This window comes from Oncorhynchus masou, chromosome 30 (genome assembly GCF_036934945.1).
Source record: "Oncorhynchus masou masou isolate Uvic2021 chromosome 30, UVic_Omas_1.1, whole genome shotgun sequence".
Lineage (NCBI taxonomy): Eukaryota > Metazoa > Chordata > Actinopteri > Salmoniformes > Salmonidae > Oncorhynchus > Oncorhynchus masou.
This window is the reverse complement of record NC_088241.1, coordinates 5,339,930-5,356,572: the sequence shown is the minus strand read 5'-3', so window position 1 is coordinate 5,356,572 and position 16,643 is coordinate 5,339,930. Positions and strand designations below refer to the sequence as shown.

Below are 16,643 nucleotides of genomic sequence, written 5' to 3'. Positions count from 1 at the left end.
ATACACGGGTCGAGACCCGTGATAACAATACACGGGACGAGACCCGTGATAACAATACACGGGACGAGATCCGTAATAACAATACACGGGACGAGACCCGTAATAACAATACACGGGACGAAACCCGTAATAACAATACACAGGACGAGACCCGTAATAACAACACACGGGACGAGACCCATAATAACAAGTGCACAACAAATACAAGGGATGAGACCCGTAATAACAATACAAGGGACGAGACCTGTAATAATGAGTACACAATACACGCAGCGCGAAAGCCGAAACAACGAAGTTCAGGTACTCACAAGACCGACGGACATGGGAACAATAACCGTCAAGACAATGGTGAACAGAGGGCACATATATACAATTACTAATCAGGGGAATTGGAATCAGGTGTGCACAATGAGACAGTTCAGTGACGCCTAGAGTCCGGTGACGTAGACCTCCGGAACTGGTGCACGGAATGAGCAGCAGTACCGGGGGAATCCGTGACAAAGGGAGGAGGACGAAATCTACTAAGACACACTTATGATATTGGCATGACTGCATCCCTGAATGATACAAATATAGATAGGCACTGAAAATAGATTTCTCATGAGCGATACTTTGTGGAATCTACAGGACTCAAATGACAACACAATAGAAGCAATAGACTAAAATACATCAGAACATAACAGAGAATAGAAGACAAACTAACAGATGTTCTGTGTCTGTAGCTTCTCTGTGACATTAGTCTCATTCACCAACCAAGTCTCTGAGAACAGAAACAGGAAGCTTAGAAGTCTGGCTCATAAGACTACAACAACATTATCAACATCCAACACACAGACCAACTGAAAGCATCACAGTCATTATGAGCAGGGAGGGTTGTGTGTAAGATCAGGCTGCAGATGAGAGTCTGGCAGGAGGAGGAGGCTGAGCTGGAACACCTGAGCACGGTCCTCACTCCTGGGTCTACACAGCTGGCACCTTGAGCAAGGCTCCACACGGACAGACACCCACACACACACACACACGCACTCACATGCTTGCATGCACGGACACACACGCACGCATGCATGCATGCACGCACGCACACACTCACGTGCGCACATGCATAGAGTAAAATGTTCATGCAGAGACAAAGACAAATTATATAAGCAGTTGAGATTCATTTTTGTGTCACCCAGTGGAAAGTATTTAGTCACAGAGCACATCAATCAAACAGCACCTGGAAGAGTAATGCTATATCTCTGTCTTATCACAGAAATACTGGAATACAGGTTTGGTTGAACAGCACTGCCCCCCTTGGATTATGCCTCTCTAATCTACAGATGCTACGTAGGGACACATTTTAATTTGGCCGATAAAGGACATGCATTGAAAATGTAGTTAATTCATTGTGAAATTATTTTGTGCAACCAATTTTGTCCACATGCCCCATCGCACACATGTTGATTTTCTATCCACACCAGATGACACGCAGGTTAAAATAGCAAAACCAACTGTGGACCAATTCATTTGGGAGCATGTCAAAACACACATGAAAGACTCATGGACATTTAACTAGCTTGATGTTGCTAACTAAATGTCCTGGAAGATGAACGTTGGGTTGTTATTTTACCTGAAATATGGTCCTTTTTTTTTGCTGAATCTTTGTCGTATTTGGACCCGGAGTCGTACAAAATGTTGTGTTTCTCTACTCTGACTATGAACATTGAGCAATCCCCTTCTGAGCCAATGCATTCAGACTAATAAAGCCTAATAAATACATTGCATATATGCTATTGCAAAAATAATCCTTTGGTTATGTTTATGAAGGTCTTCGGTAACAAATGTTTTTCATTTGTTAATGTTACTGTAGGCTGTAAAAACAATTCAAGTGTTTTACACCATCACAAAGAAATGCATTATTATTTCATTAAGGCAGGTCTTAAGAAACGTACAAAAATGTATTGTATTTCAAATGAACAGAAGAGCATATTTGAACTTGTATTATGTTACTAGTCTGTGCTTACTGGATATGGCTACGCTGCTGCAAGTGCTCAATTATAGATCGCATGGAATAGCGGATAGAATATTCAACATTTTGAAATAGAGCCCTTGCCTTAATTTTAAGAGTTGCTTGGCAAATGTACAGTATGTGTTTTAGAAACATTCTAACCTGCTCTTTCCAATTGGTTATGAAATCAAAATGTCGTACCTGCAGGAAGGATGATTTGCTTTTTAAGTTGCTTTTCTGGTGAGCTCTGTTCCCTTTGTCAATTACCCATACTGCACTGCAATCTCTTCATTCACAAGGCAATTGATAATATTGTCACCCATCAGACTATTGTCAATTTAAACTTGTTTTTAGGCTACACCTATTATTATAGGCCTATGTGTGAAATTAGTTTTGATCTAGTTTAGGTGTACAGTAGGCCATTGTCAGATGGCAGCCAACTGTTGGGTGAAGAAAGGGGGGGGGGGGGTGACATGTCCTCCTAAAACTGCTTAGTTATGGAAATTCTAACAAAGGCAGTGTGTTGAATAGACTCATTTAGGAAAAGTTCAGGACGGGGCGAGTGTAACTTTAAAACAGTCTTATATGACCACTCATCAGCACTTTTACACTGTGAAACTGAGTCTTATATGACCACTCATCAGCACTTTTACACTGTGAAACTGAGTCTTATATGACCACTCATCAGCACTTTTACACTGTGAAACTGAGTCGTATATGACCACTCATCAGCACTTTTACACTGTAAAACTGAGTCTTATATGACCACTCATCAGCACTTTTACACTGTAAAACTGAGTCTTATATGACCACTCATCAGCACTATTACACTGTAAAACTGAGTCTTATATGACCACTCATCAGCACTTTTACACTGTAAAACTGAGTCTTATATGACCACTCATCAGCACTTTTACACTGTAAAACTGAGTCTTATATGCCATAGAGTCTCATTGGATGATACAGAGACAACACAAACAACAGCAATGTGGGCATGCACACACACACACACAAGCATAATACACAGTCAATATATACATCATCTAAACATCTAAACCATTAACACTCCATCACTTTACAGTAGATCAATGGAAAGTGCTTTAGCCAACTACATTGTCATGGGCCCACGCATACACACACAAGCACACAAGGACACACACACACACAGGCAGGGGGCCCATGTTGTGTGACTGTTGTTCACTGAGCATGACAGTCAGAAGGAGGAGGCGGCTCTGTGAAGTCTTTTATCTCTGCTCTATACACTCAGTGACTCTACACAGGCAGAGTGGCTTTATGTCTCTGATACCATAGGGCTGATTCATCACACTGATATACAGCACCACCACATCATGCAATACACCAGCTAGTTCATTTCCATGACAGGAAAACACAGGTGATGTACAGTCGTGGCCAAAAGTTTTGAGAATGACACAAATATTAATTTTCACAAAATCTGCAGCCTTAGTTTGTATGAGGGCAATTTGCATATACTCCAGAATGTTATGAAGAGTGATCAGATGAATTGCAATTAATTGCAAAGTCCCTCTTTGCCATGCAAATGAACTGAATCCCCCCAAAATATTTCCACTGCATTTCAGCCCTGCCACAAAAGGACCAGCTGACATCATGTCAGGGATTCTCTCGTTAACACAGGTGTGAGTGCTGACGAGGACAAGGCTGGAGATCACGCTGTCATGCTGATTAAGTTCAAATAACAGACTGGAAGCTTCAAAAGGAGGGTGGTGCTTGGAATCATTGTTTTTCCTCTGTCAATCATGGTTACCTGCAAGGAAATACGTGCCGTCATCATTGCTTTGCACAAAAAGGGCTTCACAGGCAACGATATTGCTGCCAGTAAGATTGCACCTAAATCAACCATTTATTGGATCATCAAGAACTTCAAGGAGATTGGTTCAATTGTTGTGAAGAAGGCTTCAGGGCGCCCAAGAAAGTCCAGCAAGCCCCAGGACCGTCTCCTAAAGTTGATTCAGCTGCGGGATCGGGGCACCACCAGTACAGAGCTTGCTCAGAAATGGCAGCAGGCAGGTGTGATTGCATCTGCATGCACAGTGAGGTGAAGACTTTTGGAGGATGGCCTGGTGTCAAGAAGGGCAGCAAAGAAACCACTTCTCTCCAGGAAAAACATCAGGGACAGACTGATATTCTGCAAAAGGTACAGGGATTGGACTGCTGAGGACTGGGGTAAAGTCATTTTCTCTGATGAATCCCCTTTCAGATTGTTTGGGGCATCCGGAAAAAAGCTTGTCCTGAGAAGACAAACCAAGCATTGATTATGCAAGAATGGGCTGCCATCAGTCAGGATGTGGCCCAGAAGTTAATTGACAGCATGCCAGGACAGATTGCAGAAGTCTTGAAAAAGAAGGGTCAACACTGCAAATATTGACTCTGCATAAACTTCATGTAATTGTCAATAAAAGCCTTTGACACTTATGAAATGCTTGTAATTATACTTCAGTATTCCACAGTAACATCTGACAAAAATATCTAAAGACACTGAAGCAGCAAACTCTGTGAAAATTAATATTTGTGTCATTCTCAAAACTTTTGGCCACGACTGTATATACAGTTGAAGTTGGAAGTTTACATACACCTTAGCCAAATACATTTAAAAACTCAGTTTTCACAATTTCTGACATTAAATCGTAGTAAAGATTCCCTGTCTTAGGTTAATTAGAATCACCACTTAATTTTAAGAATGTGAAATGCCAGAATAATAGTAGAGAGAAGGATTTATTTCAGCTTTTATTTCCTTCATCACATTCCCAGTGGGTCAGATGTTTACATACACTCAATTAGTATTTGGTAGCATTGCCTTTAAATTGTTGAACTTGGGTCAAACGTTTCGGTAGCCTTCCACAAGCTTCCCACAATAAATTGGGTGAATGTTGGCCCATTCCTCCTGACAGAGCTGGTGTAACTGAGTCAGGTTTGTAGGCCTCCTCGCTCGCACACACCTTTTCAGTTCTGCCCACAAAGGTTCTAAAGGATTGAGGTCAGGGCTTTGTGATGGCCACTCCAATACCTTGACTTTGTTATCCTGAAGCTATTTTGCCACAACTTTGGAAGTATGTTTGAGGTCATTGTCCCTTTGGAAGAACCATTTGCAACCAAGCTTTAACTTCCTGCCTGATGTCTTGAGAAGTTACTTCAATATATCCACATACTTTTCCTGTCTCATGATGCCATCTATTTTGTGAAGTGCACCAGTCCCTCCTGCAGCATAGCACCCACATCTGATGCTGCCACCCCCATGCTTCACAGTTGGGATGGTGTTCTTCGGCTTGCAAGCCTCCTCCTTTTCCTCCAAACATAACAATGGTCATTATGGCCAAATAGTTATATTTTGTTTTATCAGACTCACGTCGTCTACTGATTGGATTTCTGCAAATATGTATCTAAATACCATGGGAGTCCTCTTACATTTGGGAACTATACAGTTCTATTGATCAAACAACCATAAAAAGGTAGGCTATCTTTGCCTATATGCATATCAACAAGTACAAGATCAACAACTAATGCTAGCCAAAGCATGGTGAGCTAATATCTAACGAACATTAGATAAATCCTCAATCCTTTTCAGCTTGATTGCTGTCATAATTGCACTGATAAACGACGGATAATTGCAGCCTTCTCATCTTTCTGCAGCTTGCCTGCCAATGCATGCATTGTCCCAACCAAGCACCCAACTAACTGGCTAAAGTTGGCTAGCTTGCTAGCTAGCTACTTCCAGACACAAATGAGAAAACACCTCACTGACCATTTTACTCGCCTTAGCAGAGCTGGTTAGGCTGTTTACATGTTATCCAGAGTGTTCGTGACTAACTATGACTTTTCTTTTTTACTAGCACCAGTCATATTCAGAGGGTCTTGCACGTTCCTAAATTCATCAGTTATTCTTCACTCTGGCACACTAAGACAAGAGTGGTCTGAAATCGGAGTAGATAGCTAGCCAGAGTGAATTTGCTAACTGGATAACAGTCGTTCAGCATACCTAGCTAGCTATAAAAGCTATTCACATTTCTTGCTAGTTAACCAAATGACATGTGCATCTCTAGCTGTGTAGCCACCGAAAAATGATACGAGGACAAAAAGTCACTCACCCATTCTGTCAATGACATGACGTTCTCCGAGCAGCTAGCTATCTAGCTAAAGTTAGGCCCTGTGTTTTTAGCTTGATACATAAATAGATCCACTAGCATACTAGCCACATTATCACATTATGATTATGGCTTGTGATCATTGCCCTTGCTAGTTTGATTGTATTGACATTCCCAGCCTTAGTTACATTTGTTTTGTCAAAGTAGATGTGTATTAGTGTTGTCACGATACCAGAATTTTTACTCCAGAATGACCACCTGTTACGCGAGTGCAGCGTCAAAAGGACCTTGTGGCTGCAATGAGCCAAAATAAGTTGCTAGCTAGCATTAAACTTATCTTATAAAAAACAATCAAAAAAATAATTGTCCGATTAATCGGTATCTGCTTTTTTTGGTCCTCCAATAATCAATATCGGCGTTGAAAAATCAGAATCGGTCGACCTCAAGTGTGCATGCATTGAGTTATTGAGCTTGTTTTGGCTACAGTTGAAAAACAATATGTTTCTCTTCCATTTGGGACTTATTTTATAAAAGTTATTGCTGTCTTTTTCAGACCCATGACGTCATTCACACACACAATCAGTTCGAGGCTGGCGATGTGAGGCAAAAGTGAATTAATAACATTTTTGGTGACAATCAGCTTTGAAATCAGCAATATTTTGCTCAATAGTTTGCAAAAAAGGTACTATGGTAGTGAATTGATGTTAGCTTCACTTGTAAGCTAGCAATGAAAGTTAGCCTACAAAGCTGGAAGCTACCGGTATCTTATTGCATTGTAAAGTGTTCTAGCCTTTAATGGACATTGTTATGTGAACAGTAATTAACAGTTGAAATATTTCTACATGCCGTGTTGCATTTTTCAAGTGTGTTAACTTCTGTGCAGCATAATAAGTGGTGATGCAGCCCAGACTCCCAGTGAAAGCAGTGTTTCCTCAGGACAGTCTACAGCTAGCAATGAGGAAGTGGGGCAGGCATGATGTGCTCACACTATAAGCAGTGTTTCCTCAGGACAGGCTACAGCTAGCAATGAGGAAGTGGAGCAGGCATGATGTGCTCGCACTATAAGCAGACATTGGCTGCGCTGATAGAAAGACTTGATCCTCTCTCAATCAGTAGACAACGTGAGACACATTTGACTGGGAAGAGACTGGAGAGACACCGGGGAGAGACTGGAGAGACACTGGGGATGAGGGACTGGGGAGAGAGACTGGGGAGAGACTTGAGAGAGGGACTGGGGAGAGACTGGAGAGACTGGGGAGAGGGACTGGGGAGAGACTGGAGAGACACTGGGGAGAGGGACTGGGGAGAGGGACTGGGGAGAGACTGGAGAGACACTGGGGAGAGACACTGGGGAGAGACTGGAGAGACACTGGGGAGAGGGACTGGGGAGAGAGACTGGGGAGAGAGACTGGAGAGACACTGGGGAGAGGGACTGGGGAGAGGGACTGGGGAGAGACTGGAGAGACACTGGGGAGAGACACTGGGGAGAGACTGGAGAGACACTGGGGAGAGGGACTGGGGAGAGAGACTGGGGAGAGAGACTGGAGAGAGGGACTGGGGAGAGACTGGAGAGACACTGGGGAGAGGGACTGGGGAGAGACTGGAGAGAGACTGGAGAGACACTGGGGAGAGGGACTGGGGAGAGACTGGAGAGAGGGACTGGGGAGAGACTGGAGAGACACTGGGGAGAGGGACTGGGGAGAGAGACTGGGGAGAGAGACTGGGGAGAGGGACTGGGGAGAGGGACTGGGGAGAGACTGGAGAGAGACTGGAGAGACACTGGGGAGAGGGACTGGGGAGAGACTGGAGAGACACTGGGGAGAGACTGGGGAGAGACTGGAGAGACACTGGGGAGAGACTGGAGAGAGGGACTGGGGAGAGACTGGAGAGAGGGACTGGGGAGAGACTGGGGAGGGGGACTGGGGAGAGACTGGAAAGACACTGGGGAGAGGGACTGGGGAGAGACTGGAGAGACACTGGGGAGAGGGACTGGGGAGAGACTGGAGAGACACTGGGGAGAGGGACTGGGGAGAGACTGGAGAGAGGGACTGGGGAGAGGGACTGGGGAGAGACACTGGGGAGAGACTGGAGAGACACTGGGGAGAAACTGGGGAGAGACTGGGGAGAGCGACTGGGGAGAGACTGGAGAGAGGGACTGGGGAGAGACTGGAGAGAGGGACTGGGGAGAGACTGGGGAGAGCGACTGGGGAGAGACTGGAGAGAGGGACTGGGGAGAGACTGGAGAGAGGGACTGGGGAGAGACACTGGGGAGAAACTGGGGAGAGACTGGGGAGAGCGACTGGGGAGAGACTGGAGAGAGGGACTGGGGAGAGACACTGGGGAGAAACTGGGGAGAGACTGGAGAGAGGGACTGGGGAGAGACTGGGGAGAGACTGGAGAGAGGGACTGGGGAGAGACTGGGGAGAGACTGGAGAGAGGGACTGGGGAGAGACTGGAGAGAGACTGGAGAGAGGGACTGGGGAGAGACACTGGGGAGAAACTGGGGAGAGACTGGAGAGAGGGACTGGGGAGAGACTGGGGAGAGACTGGAGAGAGGGACTGGGGAGAGACTGGAGAGAGACTGGAGAGAGGGACTGGGGAGAGAGGGACTGGGGAGAGACACTGGGGAGAAACTGGGGAGAGAATGGAGAGAGGGACTGGGGAGAGAGACTGGAGAGAAACTGGGGAGAGAATGGAGAGAGGGACTGGGGAGAGAGGGACTGGGGAGAGACTGGAGAGAGGGACTGGGGAGAGAGGGACTGGGGAGAAACTGGGGAGAGAATGGAGAGAGGGACTGGGGAGAGACTGGGGAGAGACTGGAGAGAGGGACTGGGGAGAGACTGGAGAGAGACTGGAGAGAGGGACTGGGGAGAGACACTGGGGAGAAACTGGGGAGAGAATGGAGAGAGGGACTGGGGAGAGAGGGACTGGAGAGAGGGACTGGGGAGAGAGACTGGAGAGAGGGACTGGGGAGAGACTGGGGAGAGAATGGAGAGAGGGACTGGGGAGAGAGGGACTGGGGAGAGACACTGGGGAGAAACTGGGGAGAGAATGGAGAGAGGGACTGGGGAGAGACTGGGGAGAGAGACTGGAGAGAGGGACTGGGGAGAGACTGGGGAGAGAATGGAGAGAGGGACTGGGGAGAGAGGGACTGGGGAGAGACACTGGGGAGAAACTGGGGAGAGAATGGAGAGAGGGACTGGGGAGAGACTGGGGAGAGACTGGAGAGAGGGACTGGGGAGAGACTGGAGAGAGACTGGAGAGAGGGACTGGGGAGAGAATGGAGAGAGAGACTGGGGAGAAACTGGGGAGAGAATGGAGAGAGGGACTGGGGAGAGAGGGACTGGAGAGAGAGACTGGGGAGAAACTGGGGAGAGAATGGAGAGAGGGACTGGGGAGAGAGGGACTGGGGAGAGACTGGAGAGAGAATGGAGAGAGGGACTGGGGAGAGACTGGAGAGAGGGACTGGGGAGAGACTGGAGAGAGACTGGAGAGAGGGACTGGGGAGAGACACTGGGGAGAAACTGGGGAGAGACTGGAGAGAGGGACTGGGGAGAGACTGGGGAGAGACTGGAGAGAGGGACTGGGGAGAGACTGGAGAGAGACTGGAGAGAGGGACTGGGGAGAGAGGGACTGGGGAGAGACACTGGGGAGAAACTGGGGAGAGAATGGAGAGAGGGACTGGGGAGAGAGACTGGAGAGAGGGACTGGGGAGAGAGACTGGGGAGAGAATGGAGAGAGGGACTGGGGAGAGAGACTGGAGAGAGGGACTGGGGAGAGAGACTGGGGAGAGACTGGAGAGAGGGACTGGGGAGAGAGGGACTGGGGAGAGACACTGGGGAGAAACTGGGGAGAGAATAGAGAGAGGGACTGGGGAGAGAGACTGGGGAGAGAGACCGGGGAGAGAGACTGGGGAGAGACTGGAGAGAGGGACTGGGGAGAGACTGGGGAGAGACTGGGGAGAGACTGGAGAGAGGGACTGGGGAGAGACACTGGGGAGAAACTGGGGAGAGAATGGAGAGAGGGACTGGGGAGAGAGACTGGGGAGAGACTGGAGAGAGGGACTGGGGAGAGACACTGGGGAGAAACTGGGGAGAGAATGGAGAGAGTGACTGGGGAGAGAGACTGGGGAGAGAGACCGGGGAGAGAGACTGGGGAGAGACTGGAGAGAGGGACTGGGGAGAGACTGGGGAGAGACTGGGGAGAGACTGGGGAGAGACTGGGGAGAGACTGGAGAGAGGGACTGGGGAGAGACACTGGGGAGAAACTGGGGAGAGACTGGAGAGAGGGACTGGGGAGAGACTGGGGAGAGAGACTGGAGAGAGGGACTGGGGAGAGAGGGACTGGGGAGAGACTGGAGAGAGACTGGAGAGAGGGACTGGGGAGAGAGGGACTGGGGAGAGACACTGGGGAGAAACTGGGGAGAGAATGGAGAGAGGGACTGGGGAGAGACTGGGGAGAGACTGGAGAGAGGGACTGGGGAGAGAGACTGGGGAGAGACTGGAGAGAGGGACTGGGGAGAGAGACCGGGGAGAGAGACTGGAGAGAGACTGGGGACGCAAGACTGGAGAGACACTGGATAAAGATGAGGAGAGACTGGAGAGAGACTGGGGAGAGACTGAGAGAGACTGGGGAGGGACTGGTTGGAAACTGGGAAGAGACTGGGAAGAGACTGGGGGAGAGATTGCAGAGACTGGGTACACTATAATGAGAGGCTGGGTAAGGAGAGCCTGGTTAATGAGAGGCTGGGTAAGGAGAGACTGGGTAAGGAGAGGCTGGTTAATGAGAGGCTGGGTAAGGAGAGACTGGGTAAGGAGAGCCTGGTTAATGAGAGGCTGGGTAAGGAGAGACTGGGTAAGGAGAGGCTGGTTAGAAGAATGGGAGCCCAGAACCATAGTCATAAAAGGCAACCCTGCTACAAAAGCATTGATCCTCTGAACAATTGCTGCATGACAGAAATGATGATCATTGCAGAACTCAACTACTGCGTTTCACTAAAGAGAGAAACAGAAGGAGTGAGAGAAAGGGAGACGGGGGGAAATCATTCCTTCCTGGGACTGGAATTACAGTGTAGTGAAATGAAAAGAGATGGAAAGGGGAAAAGAAAGAGGAAATGTTCAAAAAAGTTTCAGATATTCTGTCCAACTGTTCTAGGTCACCCATAAATTGGCTGATATCACTTTTACCCCTAGGCCAGTGCTCCTCATTGGGTAGTGGGTGTTCCACATTGACATTGGATGAAGTGAGTTCCCCCCTTTCAATGTAAAGCAATTTGTAATTTTGAACAAAAACGTATATTCAAACCTGCCCAACACCAAGATTACCAACAGAAACGAATTGGAGCCACATTTCGGAGATGGAATGACCCAGCACTTCCATCAGAGCAACCTGGAAACAGTGTCCTCAAACAGAGAAGGAAGGAGGACAATAGTCAGTGGCCAATAATGATCTCCAGGCAGGCAGCAGAGCTAGACAGAGCAGAGGCCTGGCCTCAGTAACACCAGAACAGTAAGAGCACAACAGATGACAGATTGAGAGTCAGATAAGTGGAGCTGATAGGGCCCTCTATAAACTTATGTCATAAAGAATTACACTTTTTATGAATCACCTAAGAAACGTTTGATTAATTAGTGCGTAACACTTATATATCATGCCGTTTAAAGACACGTGCTGGATGCATGGAGGCCTGGATGTCTCTGTCTAATTGTCAGAAGATCCCGATGGTTTGTCGTAAATTGACTATGACATTACATCTCAAACTGATCAAACTGTACTATCTGTTCAATGTAAATGTAATATCAATGGGGGTACTGCGTATCTATTATTGATTATCTATGGGAGACCTCCAGATCTAGAACATTCCAGGGGCCCAACTTTGGTTTTAGAAGTGGGGGGGGCATAATTTTTTTATATAACAAAAATGTATCCAGTCGGATAAAAACTCCAAACAGTCTACCCAACAGCTCGGAGGCGTCCACATCGTCCTAAAGCTCACCGTTGCCTCATTTTCTATCACATTCCAATGATAAAACTGGGGGGGGGGGGACTAAAATGCAATTTCAGAATACGGGGGGGACCTCCCCAGATTCCTCCCCGGATTCAACTAGTTGATTAGTACTATACACAAACTGTTGCAGGCCCAACATTCACTGTTAAATCACAGAGTCAATGGGTTGAGTTGACATGGATCCTTATCCTACTGGGTCTCACCAATACACCAGCGTAGTAGCATGGATTTGACCTTTCTGCATAGAACAATGATCAACACACAATGGAGAAGCAGTTTGGTGAGTGACAATAAATCAAACAGCTTTCAATGTGGCTTCAACATGTGCTACAAGTCTATCCAGCTAGCTCACGGTCTACAAGTCTATCCAGCGAGGTCACGGTCTACAAGTCTATCCAGCTAGCTCACGGTCTTCAAGTCTATCCAGCTAGCTCACGGTCTACAAGTCTATCCAGCGAGGTCACGGTCTACAAGTCTATCCAGCGAGGTCACGGTCCACAAGTCTATCCAGTGAGGTCAAGGTCTACAAGTCTATCCAGCTAGCTCACAGTCTACAAGTCTATTCTGCTAGCTCACGGTCTACAAGTCTATCCAGCTAGCTCACGGTCTACAAGTCTATCCAGCTAGCTCACGGTCTTCTAGTCTATCCAGCGAGGTCACGGTCTACAAGTCTATCCAGCGAGGTCACGGTCTTCAAGTCTATCCAGCGAGGTCACGGTCTACAAGTCTATCCAGCGAGGTCACGGTCTACAAGTCTATCCAGCGAGGTCACGGTCTACAAGTCTATCCAGCGAGGTCACGGTCTACAAGTCTATCCAGCTAGCTCACGGTCTACAAGTCTATCCAGCGAGGTCACGGTCTACAAGTCTATCCAGCTAGCTCACGGTCTTCAAGTCTATCCAGCTAGCTCACAGTCTACAAGTCTATTCTGCTCGCTCACGGTCAACAAGTCTATCCAGCTAGCTCACGGTCTACAAGTCTATCCAGCTAGCTCACGGTCTTCAAGTCTATACAGCTAGCTCACTGTCTACAAGTCTATCCAGCGAGGTCACGGTCTACAAGTCTATCCAGCGAGGTCACGGTCTACAAGTCTATCCAGCTAGCTCACGGTCTACAAGTCTATTCAGCTAGCTCACGGTCTACAGGTCTATTCAGCTAGCTCACGGTCTACAAGTCTATCCAGCTAGCTCAACTTCCCATAGGTGCTCTATCACAGTGGTTCCCAAACTGTTGAGCGAGGGTTCGACAGGGGGTCGATGGGGGGGTCACCCTCCCCCAAATTATTATTATTATACATTTATTTTTTAAAGGAACTCAGACCGGCTTTAAACTTACTCTTTCAAGTTGTAATAGTAGAATGCACAAGGTACAATTTCAAAATTTGGTAGTGCATCCTCAGTTCCTCTTGTCATGTCAGTCATAGCATAACTTAGCGAGCTATTTATAACGCACAATGTTCCCCAATGCTGGAAGGGGGCCCAGAGTGAAAAACTTTGGGAATCCCTGTTCTATCTTACAGGGCTGCTTTAAGAAAGGGTGTTTGGAACAGACGATCAAGAGGTCAGACGATGCAATGGCATGGTTCCTGACAGTGCTGCAGCTGCAGTGATGGCTACATGCATGGAAGAGCCAGGGCCCTCTGGACAGTCACACACATCATCACAGAACAACAACCAATACAGAGTGCATGTCTGAGGGGGATGTTGTGGGGTCAGGAGAAAACAGAGCTGCAGAAAGAACCATAGCAATACAATGGACAGAATGGCCTTACAGTTCAGCTCCAAAATCCCCCATGATTCTTCCACCTCCAGCCAACATAGTGGAATAACATAATGTGCCACTGTAGCAGGTGTAGAAATAGGTTACTGGGAAAGATGGTGAATTCCAAGAGATGGCTTGATATAATCGTCAAGTAATCCGACATTTCAAATGGTATAGGGTTCCCAGTCCAAATGTAGTCGAACATTGCTTGGAATTGAATGCCTGTTAATTCTAAGGATGGAACGGATGACTAGCAGAGCTGTATATATGAGAGAGAGATGTTGGTGACAACTGAGCAAATGGCCATTTATAGAGAAAAAAAATACAAATACTTATGAGCTACATGTCATACCAAAGATGCTGTTCTGCACTCTGGTCACTCAAACCCACTAATGTGAAATACCACTGGGGCACACCATTCCACCTCAGATTTCATAATCCTATGGAGAATTAAGGATTGGACAACCTATGTGTGGGATAAATAGTTATGTATGGATCTAAGAGAAAAAAGGCATGTGTGGTGGTCCTCTGGGGAGAGGAGGCAGAGGCCTCAAAACAAGATGGTCACAAATGACATGCCCATAAGATCATGCGGTGCATTTAGGCTGCAGCAAGAAACGAATATAGGCTTCCATAGTTATTGGCGCGCTTGAGCATTCAGGCAGTGATAGACAGTGTGAAGGATGGATGATATGAAAGCAATGCCACACAGACACATGTTCGATACAGCACGACAGACAGAGCCGCGGCGGAGAGCATGGAGAGACTGAAATACGGCGATGCGGACCGCAGTGCATTCATTAATACAGTATACACATCACACTAACTGCACTGCCTCCACCGTGGAAAATGGACGCCTAGTGTTACGCGACCGACCGACCGGCATAGTGCGTGAGAACTCGTTTGACTTAGGATCAAAGACACATTCACACACTATGACCTCAAACACACTGAAAATGTGCAGGACATTCTCATACACACATATTAAACACCTGTAAAATCGGATTTATATGGATGCGCTGTCGCCCGCGCTCAAACGCGATATTATGGGGATATGTAGTTGCATTCGAAGCATCATTTCTGCTCTTGTATTGTAATTTGCAGAACAAAGGCACATTAATTGGACGTTTAATTGCCTACATTCATGGTCTGTTACTGTTTTAGTAAGTTGTATGCAGTGTGAAACGAATTGGCAGGAGAATGTAGCTTGCAAATAGCCATCGATTGATTGGTTTTTCGTTAAACCAAATACAAGCACTTAAACAATGACCAATATTATAACCCATATTACAAGCCCCGAATGTAAATAGTCTTATAGACAAGTCTTACCTGCCGGTTTATTATTTCAGAAGCTTATTCGAAGACCGTCGCACTCCCAAAGAGAGGAAAATGAGATGGAGAGAAAAAGAGAGAGGGGGTGGACGACAAAATAACGGCCTCGAAATAACAAACAGGGGGGTAATAAGACAAAATTACGTGAAAAAAATACCGTGTAAGAAACTGTATGTCATTTCTCTACTAAACATAACTCAGCCATATGATGAAATGGTTTTAACAGATATACAGCGGATACACAGACACATCAGTGAAACACGAATTTGTCTACAGTAGATGTAGCCAATGCGTGTGTGTACTCCGTGAGAATGCGTCTCCCCCTCCCCTCCAGTTGCGCGAGTGCCCGTTCGCTCTGTCTGCCCGTCCGTTCCTCTATCTATCTCTCACACCGAGCCATCGACGTAAGCAACTTGTCGCATCCGACGGAACTCTTCAGTGATGTGAACGGATAAGATTGACTACTCGAAAATCCGAATAAACTGGCTATTCATTTGCTGCTGTGCACGTAGGCTACAACAGGGCTCTTCTGTTTGGGGCAACACAGATGCTAAAACCACCGTCTTTTGGCAATCATAATTTTTCTACACGTGGTTATTGGAGCGTGTGTGTATGTGCGTCAGTTGCGTGCACGCCTAAATTGCATGCTAGCCATGACCAAGTTAAGAGTGTTATTGATGTCGATATTTTGTTGAAGGTCGGCAGGATGGAGATTCATCGGGATTTTTTGTTTTTTTCATACAACAGAATATGATGGCCATTTTCACCGCTGTCTAAAGAAATGCAAGGTTATGAGCATTGCGGTAGCACAGTTCCGCAGAGAGAGAGAGAGAGAGAGAGAGAGAGATGCCACGCATAATTGTATAGAGCGGAGGTGATAAAAACGTTAACGGTAGGCTATTTTTGGTAAGATGGTGATTCGAGACCACAGAAGGTAAAATGCCCGGTTTTCCACGCCTGATAAGAATTATGTCATCATCTCCTTGACTCAAATACACACTGCTGCTGGAAATACTGTCATCGTCTGAGGCATGATTCAACAACGGCTGGTTTGTAGGTTGACATATAGCCAGTGGTTCCTGTACACTGCCACTATTCTAATTCAGTGCGTATTTGTGTGTGAACCAGGCGACCAGAGGACTGACTGAAAGATGACCTTCAATGGCTTTAATGAAATGGCTTTACCCATTCCCTTCCTCCCTTCCTCTCTCTTCATCACCCTCTCTATCTTACACACACACACACACACACACACACACACACACACACACACACACACACACACACACACACACACACACACACACACACACACACACACACACACACACACACACACATACATACACACACGCACGGAAGAAGGGGAGCTGAAGAGAGCTAATGCAGAGTGACAGGTCTTTCATGCAGTAATGGTGATGGTGAAAAGAGAGATTCA

General features: G+C 46.8%; 1 protein-coding gene across 1 annotated transcript in view; it reads right to left on the bottom strand.

The window, feature by feature from the left end:
- Positions 1 to 15,547, bottom strand: part of LOC135521871 (voltage-dependent calcium channel gamma-4 subunit-like) — a 49,052-nt gene extending 33,505 nt beyond the window's left edge. Inside the window, exon 1 of the mRNA XM_064947650.1 lies at positions 15,203 to 15,547. The gene's annotated coding sequence lies outside the window, so the exon portion shown is untranslated. The remainder of the gene's footprint in view (positions 1 to 15,202) is intronic.
- Positions 15,548 to 16,643: the final 1,096 nt, after the last annotated feature.